Source organism: Grammomys surdaster, unplaced genomic scaffold (assembly GCF_004785775.1).
Source record: "Grammomys surdaster isolate TR1022 unplaced genomic scaffold, NIH_TR_1.0 138, whole genome shotgun sequence".
Classification (NCBI taxonomy): domain Eukaryota; kingdom Metazoa; phylum Chordata; class Mammalia; order Rodentia; family Muridae; genus Grammomys; species Grammomys surdaster.
In genome coordinates, this window is record NW_021604596.1 from 9,620,619 (window position 1) to 9,632,373 (window position 11,755).

At 37.3% G+C, this 11,755-nt stretch overlaps 1 pseudogene; it reads right to left on the reverse strand.

Annotated features, from left to right (window-relative positions):
• Positions 1-4,904: 4,904 nt before the first annotated feature.
• On the reverse strand, positions 4,905-10,291 carry LOC114617750 (annotated as a pseudogene).
• Positions 10,292-11,755: the final 1,464 nt, after the last annotated feature.

An 11,755-nucleotide genomic window follows, 5' to 3' on the forward strand; every position in this document is an offset into this window, starting at 1 on the left:
CTCCTCTCCCCTCCCCTCTCCCCCTCTTCCTATCCCTCCCCTTCCCTTCTCTTCTCTCCCCTTCCTTTTCCTTCCCTCTCCTCCCCTCCCCTTCCCTTTCATTAGCTTCTGATTCCTATATAACCTCATTCGTTTTGTCCACATGCTCTCTTGATTCTCATTATCATTCTCTCTCTCTCTCTCTCTCTCTCTCTCTCTCTCTCTCACACACACACACACACACACACACACACACATCTCTTTTGGTCTCTGTGTCTTCTGCTCTTTGTCTCTTGGTCCTTTTGACTCCCACCTCTCTTTTTTTTCCTCTCTTGAGCTTCCTTCCTCTTGTGGCTCAGTCTATTCTATTGGCAATGTTCAGTCTGGACTCTTCCAAATGCTTCTGACTGTGCTCTCCTGCATATCTACAGTAAAAATCGTCTCCTCAGTCAAACCTAGGAATGGTTGTGTTCTCATTTCCATTCACTAAGCTATTGCCTTTTGTTTCTCCACTTCCATGTCTGCTTTCCTTGGAGAATTCTGGTAACTTGCTGATATGAGATAATGAGGACCACTGGGTGGTTCTATGGCTCTGTGAGAATCCCCAATATGGCTATAGAAAAGTATGTCTGTTTTTTAATATTTCACAGAACCCCACGTCAGGACTAGACTAGTATTGAATTTGTTGAAGCTAAAAGTGCAGTTCTTCCTCCCAGTCCTATGCTCCCAGAAATAAGATTCAGAGTCAAAATATATTTACAAATACTTTGGCCTTATAGCCAAGTTTTTCTTTGACTAGAATAATAACTTCAGATAACCCATTTATTTTAATTTACATCTTGCCACATGACTGGTTACCTGTGCTCAGGCACCATGTGGCCATCTCTTCATATCTTCCCAGATAGATCTTCTCCATCTGGCTCTATCCCAGAATTCTTTCTTCTCCCAGATGTCCCACATTCTATTTCCTGCCTAAGCTATAGGCCATAGGCTTTTTAATTGACAAGTGTTACATCCACACAATAAGATATTCTCTCCACAATTCCCATTTTTAGTCCAATAAAAGTCTTTTCCTTTCAAAAATAAATTCAATACAATTATAGCAATTATAAAAACTATAAGGTATGAAATACATTTACAATGCCCAGGCCATAGTATTTGACAATTTTAGAAAATATTCTATTACCTATCCTATTTTGGAGCATTTAAGGTTTTGTACTTAATTCTACTTCTATCCTAATTTGCATTATCATCCTAAAAACATCTTCTTAGACCTAGAATATCTTCTTAAATCCTAAACAGCTTAAGCTTATAGTAAGACTTTGATGATTTAGTTTTAAACCCCATTAGATACCTGGGAAGGAATAACTATTACCTGACTATGCAGGAAGCAAAGAAACACAGCTTTCAAAAATTATACAAATGATAGAGACAGCTGATCACCTAGACAGTCCCCAATATTTTGTATTATATTGGAGCATCTATCTTTAGCCTCTTTACCCAGAATATCTGACAGCTTTTTGTGAAGCAGGCATTATAAAGTACTTACTTACTCTGTCTTGGCAGAGCTTCTCCATTCGTCCATTTGTCCTTTCTGGACAGCATTATGCCTGCAGATGAAGTTAAGGCATTTTCTTTGTCCAGTGACTAGCTTGCCACAAATGAAGCTCTCTCCAAATTGAGGTCCTTTGATGCTCATCATCTTCTTCCAAGTTGAATGAGATGCTGCCAGGAGCTGACATGTCTCAATGTCAAAAAAACGCTATAAATTAATAAAAAAATCTTTAAACGTCATATTCTGTGAGTTTTTGAGTTTTTTGAGGACCATCTATCTATTCATAGCATATCTGAACAAGCAAACATTTCGTGACTCTGCTACCTATTATCTGTACAATGCAGGATATGTATTTCTGTGATTATTTAAGACTATTATCTAACATGACCATGAGTTTGGTTGACTGAATGTTAACTTGTATAACTTAATTATTCTAAATAGTTTTTAATAATAGCCATTAAAAGAACTGAACTTAACCTTATATTTTCAGATGAGTTGCATAATACCTATACAAGAGTTGAAACATACATATAATATGTTGTTTTTGTTTATTCATTAAAAATTATAATTTATTAAAGGTACAAAGATGACCAATACAAGCTACAGGTTTCTCCTATTTAGATTATAATACAATGTTAAATAAGGCAGACTTAAAATTTTTTAAATATTTTAAAACCCAGAGCTTTATCTTTGAAGTAAAAAAAAAAAGACCAAACTGCCCAAATTTGAATCATAGTTTTCCTTTAAATCAAAAGTAAAGATAACTTGGGTTTGAAAAGACATAAGAAAGACACTAATATTAGATACTTTATGTTAGAATAAGTTCAAGGTTAACTATCTCTGTTTTAATTCACTTATGATGCCTGACCTCCCCCCAAAAGCCTGTATTTTTAGTTCCAGTGGTGGTAATAACGGTACTTTGAAGCTGATGTGTAGTTCTTCTGCCTTGGTGGCTTTTCTTTTAGAGCTGTTTATGAAGAAATTGATGCTAACCACCAGAAAGGAACTCAAAGTCATAGTGACTGCTGAGGTAAATGACACCAACTTATGCAACTTAACTTTCCTATAATTGCAGTGGAATTATCACATTTTGTATGAAATTCTCTAAAGACCACCTAAGTCTGACACTTGCTTTAGTATAATACCAAGTTCCTCTGAATTACTTAGTGATGACCAGTGACCAATAATGAAATATAATCTCTGTTCTCTTATCTAGAAATGAGGCATGGAAATTCAGAAGTTGGTTTTGAGTATATAAGTATTAATGCTAACAAATCCAGATGATCAGTAGAAATTCCTTATCATTTTAATGCAGCTCTAATGGCTCTAGTGGGCTTACATACCTGGACCAACAGAGTCCATCATTAGTGCTCCTGCACCCGTTATCCTGTTCCCACACTACTGGACACCTGGTCACCACTGACCTGTTCTTTTTATTCCCTTCTCATCTGTAACCATGGGGGAAGTACATTCCAGCCTTTCTGCTGCTTAACTGTGGTCTTCCAGTCATTCAGGAAGGGCCGATGGGCCAATGTCTTCTCTTTATTTTAGATACATGAACTGAGCATCACAAAGGGCCAGCTCTCTAAAGTAGTCCCTGATCAACTGAGGCCTGAAGACAAGACTTGTCAACAGGGAAAGCCTCAGTGGACCTTTTCTCTGCTGGAAGCTTCAAGAGAAGAGTTAACACTTCCTGGACAACACTGCTGTTCCTGACAATGGCTTGAGATTTCAGGAAAATCTGGCTGTAAGGAAAACTGCCTAGTACTAGGCCAACTGGTTAAACTGTGGACTCTTATGTTGTGCAGGCATTGCTACCAGTACAAATCATGACAGATCTATGATAGGGGTACTTTAAGATTGATCATCCTATTATAAAGCATTGTAAACAGGTGGGGAAAGGAAGAAATGAGTGCCTTTATTTAACTGAATCTGAATGTAGAATTCAGTTTGTATGTGTTTACAAATAACATTTTTGTTTAGAATTGCTTGAAAAACTTGATGACTTGTTTAATGATATTTCAAGTGCCTAAGCAGGCTACTACATCAGGTGGCCTTTAGGTGTAGTTAGTTAGTTCTTTATAATGTTAAACATTCTTGCCTTTTATTATAATTTACATTCTGATTTGAAACAAATATAACTGGAAAACAGGACAATGCATTATTTACATAAAATTAAATTACTATTACTTTGTCAGAGTTGTGTTGCTTTTGTTTTGTCTTCTAGTTTCATGAGCTTTTATGTCAGTAGGTCGTCACAATTTCACCCTTACATGATAACGTTAATGAATTCTGAATAATGATGGTAAATGCTAGCTTAGAGTAGAGATCTAATTCTTCTGTTAGATCATGATACCATCATTTCCAGGTGATTATCTAGTCAGTACTCTGAATAAAACAGCCCTCGAGATTAACAGAATAAGCCATGCTTGAACTAAGAATGCAAACTTGGGAGCAAGTGACTTCTCTTCCACAGAGTTTTCTTTTGGTTCAGCCAAAAGAGTTCAGCAGGTGAAGGCATTTGCTGACATCTCTAATTCCTAAGACCCTCACAGTAGAAAGCTGTCTCCCACAGCTTGCCCACTGACTACTACATTGTCTGCTGCAGCATGGGTACCATGCGTCTTCCCCACATATTAAGAAGATAAATACATTTTTAAAATTTTAAATGGTGTCAGTTTATACTGAAGGAAAACACCAAACAGCATGCCTATGAACTAAAACACTTGTGTATAGTTTCTTTTTCGAAGTTTTCAGATACATTATTATAGGTATGAAGGGCTAATACTTCAGGAGGAATTGAACTGAACTATTAAAGCAGTTTATATCTGTGTGTGGACAGCCAGAGCATGCATATACAGGAATCTGCTTCTCCTGGCTCAACCATCCATCTCACTGTAAGAACGCTGGGATTACAGATGTGAGCTCCTACACTCACTCTTCTAAGGCTGGTTCTGGAACCCAGAACTCAAGTTGTCAGGCCTTTGTGGCAAACGCTTTAACCCACTGATTCACCTCCCTGGCCCATGATGCAGTTTTTAATAGTCACATTCATGATACCCTGGGCAGTCATATGTTCTTCAAGCTTAGAATATGAACAACATTCATATTCTATTACTTAAAACAGAGCAGTATTGTTTCCTGTCCTTAAGCACCTTCATAGGAGAGCAGCATCTTTTCACCACAGACTGAGTTTTGAACTTGTTCTCTCAGTCGTAAATGGGATTAATGATGTTGCAAAGAAAGAAAGGTAAAACCATTTAAAATATAAGGTTTCAAAATATATTACTGTAGAATATTTCTCTTCTGAGAAAACACAATATATGATTTTCCAAAAATCACCAATCTGAAGCAGGTCTTAAGAGCTACTTCAATTATAGCCTGGAACTGGCAACTTGTGCCCTTCCTTCCCTTCGAAAAAAGTGTAAGGAAGAGTGATGAGATCGGTGTTCACCATTTTTGGATCTTCTGCAAATTCAGGATCAATGTAGAAAAACACTGGCATATCTACTTCTTGTGGATTAAGCCTTTGTTCTTCAAAACAGAAGCACTGTATTTTATTGAAATATTGCCCAGCTTCAAATGGTACAACATTATATGTAGAAATTCCAATTACTGGTTTGTCAGTAGGATTCTTAGCTTTATAAAACGCCAGTGCAGTCTCTCCTGGTACCACATATATCTCTGTTTGCTGAGATCTGAAGTTCCACTGGAGACGGGGATGAACATCAGCATTGAAGGAGACCTTAATGATCCGATCCTTCACAGGCACCATGTTTTCAATCTGGTCCGATGAGTGTCCACTACTGCTGATCCTCCAAGTCCAGTAGTCTGGCAGTAGAGCCGATAGGGCTCATAGGAGGTCTACTACAGCCAGGGCCACAGGCCTACCAGGACACGTGCAGCAATCGAGGGACCGAAGAGGAGGACACCATACAGAGACACTCAGACCAGCTCACACCAGAGATAACCAAATGGCAAGAAGCAAGTGCAAGACCATAAGCAACAGAAGCCAATATACTTTGGCATCATCAGAACTTGGTTCTCCCACCACAACAAGCCCTGGATATACCAACACATCTGAAAATCAAAAAGCTGACCTAAAGTCCTATCTCATGATGATGATAGAGTCTTTTAAGGAGGATATAAATAACTCACTGAAAGAAATAAAGGAAAACATAGCTAAACAGGTAGAAGCCCTTAAAGAGGAAGCCAATAAATCCCTAAGAGAAATATGGGAAAATGCAATCAAACAGGTGAAGGAATTCAACAAAGCTGTCAAAGACCTAAAAGTGGAAGTAGAAACAATAAAATAATCACACAAGGAGGCAAACCCTTGAAATGGAAAACCTAGGAAAGAGGACAGGAATCACAGATGTAAGTATCACCAACAGAATACAAGAGATAGAAGAGATAATCTCAGGTGTAGAAGATACCTTAGAAGATATTGATACAACTGTCAAAGAAAATTCAGAACATAAATACTCCTAACCCAAAACATCCAGGAAATCCAGGACACAATGAAAAGACCAAATCTAAGAACAATAAGGATAGAGGAGAATGAAGATTGCCATCTCAAAGGACCCTAAAAAGTCCTCAACAAAATCAAAGAAAAAAACTTCCCCACCCTAAATAAAGAGATGACCATAAATGTATAAGAAGCTTATAGAACACCAAATAGATTGGACCAGAAAAGAAAATCCTCTTGTCACATAATAATCAAAACACTAAATGTACAGAACAAAGAAAGAATTTTAAAAGCTGCAAGAAAAAAAGGCCAAGTAACATATAAAGGCAGATCTATTAGAATTACACCAGACTTCTCAATAGAGGCCCTAAAAGCCAGAAGAGCCTGGACAGAGGTCAAGCAGACCCTAAGAGAAAACAAATGTCAGCCTAGACTACTATACCCAGCAAAACTCTCAATCAACATAGATGGAGAAACCAAAATATTCCAGGTCAAAACCAAATTTAAACAATATCTATCTAACAACCCATCCCTATAGTGAACTCTAGAAGGAAAACTCCAACAGAAGGAAGGTATTTACACCAAAGAAAAACTAAGATATTGTTCTAGCCCAATATTTAGATTCCTGCCTGAAATTACTTCTTTGTTCTAGCCTAAGATTTAGATTCCTAAGTAATTTTAGACAGGAATCTAAATTTTAGGCTAGAACAAGGAAGTAGGCTTCAGACATGAAAATGACTTTGGGCTAGGACAGGGAAGTGGACTGAAGATATTGTGGTCATCCTGATAAGTCCTTGGAAACAATGATCATGGGAGTGTTCAAGTAATTGGGTTTGATGCCTTGCTTGTTCTTTGACTATTTGTGTTTATTGTCTTGCTTGTTCCTTGACTATTTGCATCTATTGTATTGCTAGTTCCTCAACCTAGAACTGACCTTAATAACTGCATGTAATTAAAATGGTATAAAAGCAAAAAGGAGGAGGGAGGATGGGATGGGGGTTCTAGGGAAGGGAAATGGGGAAAAGGGATGACATGTGTATTATAAATAAATAAAATATCCAATAAGAATACATTAAAAAAAGAAAAACTAAGATATTAATCATCTCACAACAAAGTCAATAGGAGAGAATCATATGCACATAATGTTACCTACAACAACAAACATAACAGGAACTAACCATCATCTGTCTTTAATATCTCTCAATATCAATTTATCAATTCCCCAATAAAAAGGATACACAAGCAGGATCCAGCATTTTGCTGCATACAAGAAAAACACCTCAATAACAAAGAGAGACACTACCTCAGAGTAAAAAGCTAGAAAAAGTCTTCCTAGCAAATGGTCCCAGGAAACAAGCTGGAGTTGCCATCCTAATGTCCAGTAAAATAGACTATCAACCAAAAGTTATCAAGCGAGATGAGAAAAGACACTTAATATTCATCAAAGGAAAAATCCACCAAAAGAAAGTCTCACTTATGAACATCTATGCCCTAAATGCAAGGGTACTCACATTCATAAAAGAAACTTTACTAAAGCTCAAAACATACATTGAATCCCACACAATAAGAGTGAGATACTGCAACACCCCACTCTCACTAATGGAGAGGTCATTGAAACATAAACTAAACAGAGACACAGTGAAACTAATAGAGGTTATGAACCAAATGCATTTAACAAATATTTATAGAATATTTTACCCTAAAACAAAAGAATATACATTCTTCTTAGCACCTCATGTTACCTTCTCAAAAATTGACCATATAATTGGTCACAAAACAAGCCTCAACAGATACAAGAAGATTGAAATAATCCCATGCATCCTATCAGATCACCACAGACTAAGGGTGGTCTTCAATAACAACAAAAACAACAGAAAACCCACATACCCATGTTTTGGAAAATTTCCCCTGTGCCAATGAGTTTGAGGCGCTTTCCCACTTTCTCAGTAGTGGTGAGATAGCCACTAGGCAAAAATGACCTCTTTTCATCTACAGACAAAATACTGTCCAGAAATAGGACACCCTATGTGAAATAGTCGACTGATAATCTCTGCCTAGACAGGGAAATCAGCCCTTAGAAATTCTGCATTCCTAGGTTTGTCAGATGATCCTGGGCCAGAAGGCTGAAGATCAGATGCTCCAACGTTTTGAAGTATAAGGGACTGTTCAGGTAATCAACAGTCTATATAATTGGCAAGTTTTAGAAGCTATACATTGTGCTTCCCATATCTTCAGTTAATCCACTCATTCTGGATTTCTGAAAGTGTTGAAAACTTATAGTCTCTTAGCCAACCCAGGCTATTTACTTTGTGAGAACAGATTTGAGAGGATGGTTTTCAGATGCATTCATTCTAAAGTCAAGACATAAGCCAGGTACAGAACTATAGTCTTTTAAGTTAAGAGAGATGACAATGATCTTTTTATTGATAATATATTGGGCTGGGTATTAGGTCTATCTTGTACTTTACTGTTACAAATTGGTATAGTTGTGCTCTAATTGTATTTTGAGGGAAACATTTTTTATTCTAACTTGAAGGGTGATATGACAGCTTGAATAAGACCTGTATAAGTTAAATCAGACAAAATTCAGGCATAGAGAAGGGAAAGTGGACAGAATGTCCCACCCTATACAAAGAAACTATTTGTCATTGGTACTTCCATGGAAAGGGAAAAGCAGTCTCTCTCATTTAATGAGACTGGGTATATCAACCACACTCTAGAATAGACCCTATGTGCAAGAGTAGTTGACTAACAGAAAATTTACTCCATGGTTTTGGTGTTATTTTCATCTGTACAGCAAAGGACACCGTCCTTTGAGAAGAGCAGCAGCCTACAGAATGGGAAAATAGTTTCTTTAACAATTACATATCTGACAGAAGGTCAGTATCTAGAATATATAAAGAACTAAAATATTGAACATCAAGAAAGAAAATAACCCAATTAAAAATGGCCTATAGACCTAAACAGAGTTCTCAAATAGTATAATACAAATATTTGAGAAACACTCCAAAGAATATTGGCTTCATTGAGTATTTTCATCTTAGTGGGTTTTGTTAGTTGGTTCTGTTTTGATTTATATGATTAAGCTTTGTTTTTGTTTTCACTTTTAGAGAGAGAGGGAGAGGAAGAATCTGACGGTGTGACTAGGAAGGGGGGCACGATCTGAAGAAGGATGAGGGTAAGAAAAGAATTTGACCTACTGCATTGTTTGAAAAATTCACTTAATGAAAAAGAACAGCTAACTTTAATAAAGGAATAACACTGAAGCAATTTTTTAAAAGACTCTTCAGCCTGACAGCTCATGCTATGCCTATGAAGTCAAATCACTAATTCTGCACAATCCTAGCCTGAGTCTCTGCATTTTATCACCATCGTCTTCATCATTACTATTGCTATTATCCAAAATTATAGAGGGAAACTAATTTTACCATCTTTATGTTTGTTCACACATACTAAAGAAGACTTCCACAGTTGTGCAGTACCTTTAACATTCAGAAGAGAACACATTGTAGTTACACTTATTAATAAAACGAATACTTCTGATGCCATTTTTGGTAAAAAAAAAAACCCTAGTATGTTGTTAAAAATTGTTATAAAAAATGAAAATAGTTGAATGACATAGAACAGTATAATGAGGGTTTTAAAAAGTTGATCATGGCTTACTTATATCAGAAAACTTATTTTTACTTGATATTTCATTGGCACTTTGCCATTAACTTGCATGTTCATTTTAAATTTTCATTTTAGTACAGGTGGTAGGTAATTCCATGCACTATTACTATTAAATGGTTTGTATCTAATCTCATAACATGGTTATAGTTTATTAACTATAAAAACTATAAAAAATCATCCAAGGGGAGCTGTGGTGAGTCCTGCCTCTGTGTGCCATCCCTGTGGCTGTTACTGGGATCATCTGTGGGCTATGGTGAGTCCTGCCTCTGTGTGCCATCCCTGTGGCCATTACTGGGATCATCTGTGGGTTTTGCATTAGAAATTGAGTGATGTGTGTCTCTCCCTCACCTCAGTGCAGTAGGGTTTCAAACACACACACTCACACCTGTGGAAGGAGAGAGTTTTCTGTTTCACTTTGGATACAGGGTCATGTCATGACCTAGACAAGCCTTGAGCCTGAGAGCCTCTCTTTCAGCCTCCTCGGTTTCCATGTAACATGTAAGCACAAACACACAGAGAAATTTTTTTTTTAAAGAAAAACAGTGAAAACAAACTCCAAATGTATGCTAATGTATTGCATCTCCTACCTTACTGCCCTTCCATGTTCCACCTTCCATCTCCAGCTGACTCACCCTCTTCCTTCAGGTAATTTTTCTTTCCTACAACATGTATTCTGATTTACTACTACATGTATTCTGTTGTATTCTGCTTCCATATTACATGTATTCAGTTGTATTCTCCTTTTCTATTTCATGTATTCTTTTCCCCACAGAGTTTCCCACCTCTCTTCAAGATGTCATCCTTCTTCCATCATGAATTCCTTTCTAGCTTTGTGGTACACACACACACACACACACACACAGGCACATGCAGATTCACATACACATGCAGGCACCTGTTCACACACATACACCACAACTCTCCAAAGTCACAAACACACACACAATATAACACACACATGCACGAACCACACACATAGATATCCCCCAAGCTCCTCACACAGACACATACATACCACACACACACATTCAAATAATACATATACATACTACCTATCCATATACTCCACATACCATACACGAACCACAGAGACACAAACATACAAACCACACATACATATGCACATACTACATACATACTACAAACACATACCACACATACATACATACACACCTAGATATTCCTACATCCTCACATTCAGACATATACATACATACACTCACACCACACATTGCACAAACACACATACCACACATGACACACAGACATACTACACATACACACACACACATACTACACATACACAAACACACACACAGTCTCTATACACACACGCACACACACAGACACCACAGACACCACACATACTCACAGATTTATACACACACACACATCACACACACACCACACACACACACACACACACACACACACACACACACACAGCATACTCTGTCTCTGTCTCTTTCTTAAACCCAGATTTCCCATATAAGAGAGAACATGCTGCATTTGTTTTTCTGATTCTGGTTTATTTAACGTGATGATTTCCAATTTCATCCATTTTCCCACAAATGTCATGTATCCATTTCTCAAAGGCTGCACTGCATTTTCTTTCCTCATTTGTCTGTTGATGGCCATCCAGGCAGACTCTGTTTCCTAGTCACTGTGAGCAGTGCAGCTGCAAACATGGGTGTGTATGTACCTCTGTCATATGGCTCTGAGTAGATTCCCAGGACTGATCTAGCTCGGTCATATAAAATTCTACTTTCAGTTTGTTTGAGGGACCTCTGTACAGATCTCCATGTAAGCTTCACAAGCTTATGCTTTGAGTTCTTACCCCACATCCTGCCCAGCATTTGTTCTCATCTGATTACTTGATGATAGCTATTATGACCCTGGTGAGATGGACTCTTTACGAAATTCTAATTTGCACTTTTGATAGCTGATAGCTAGAAGGTTGAACATTTTTTTAAAACAGCATTTATTATCTATTGTAGAGGTGTTGGGCTTTTTATTGTTTTGTTTTGCTTTTCTGTTTTTTTGCTTTTTGCAAAAAAAATAAAATAAAAAAGCTCTAGATG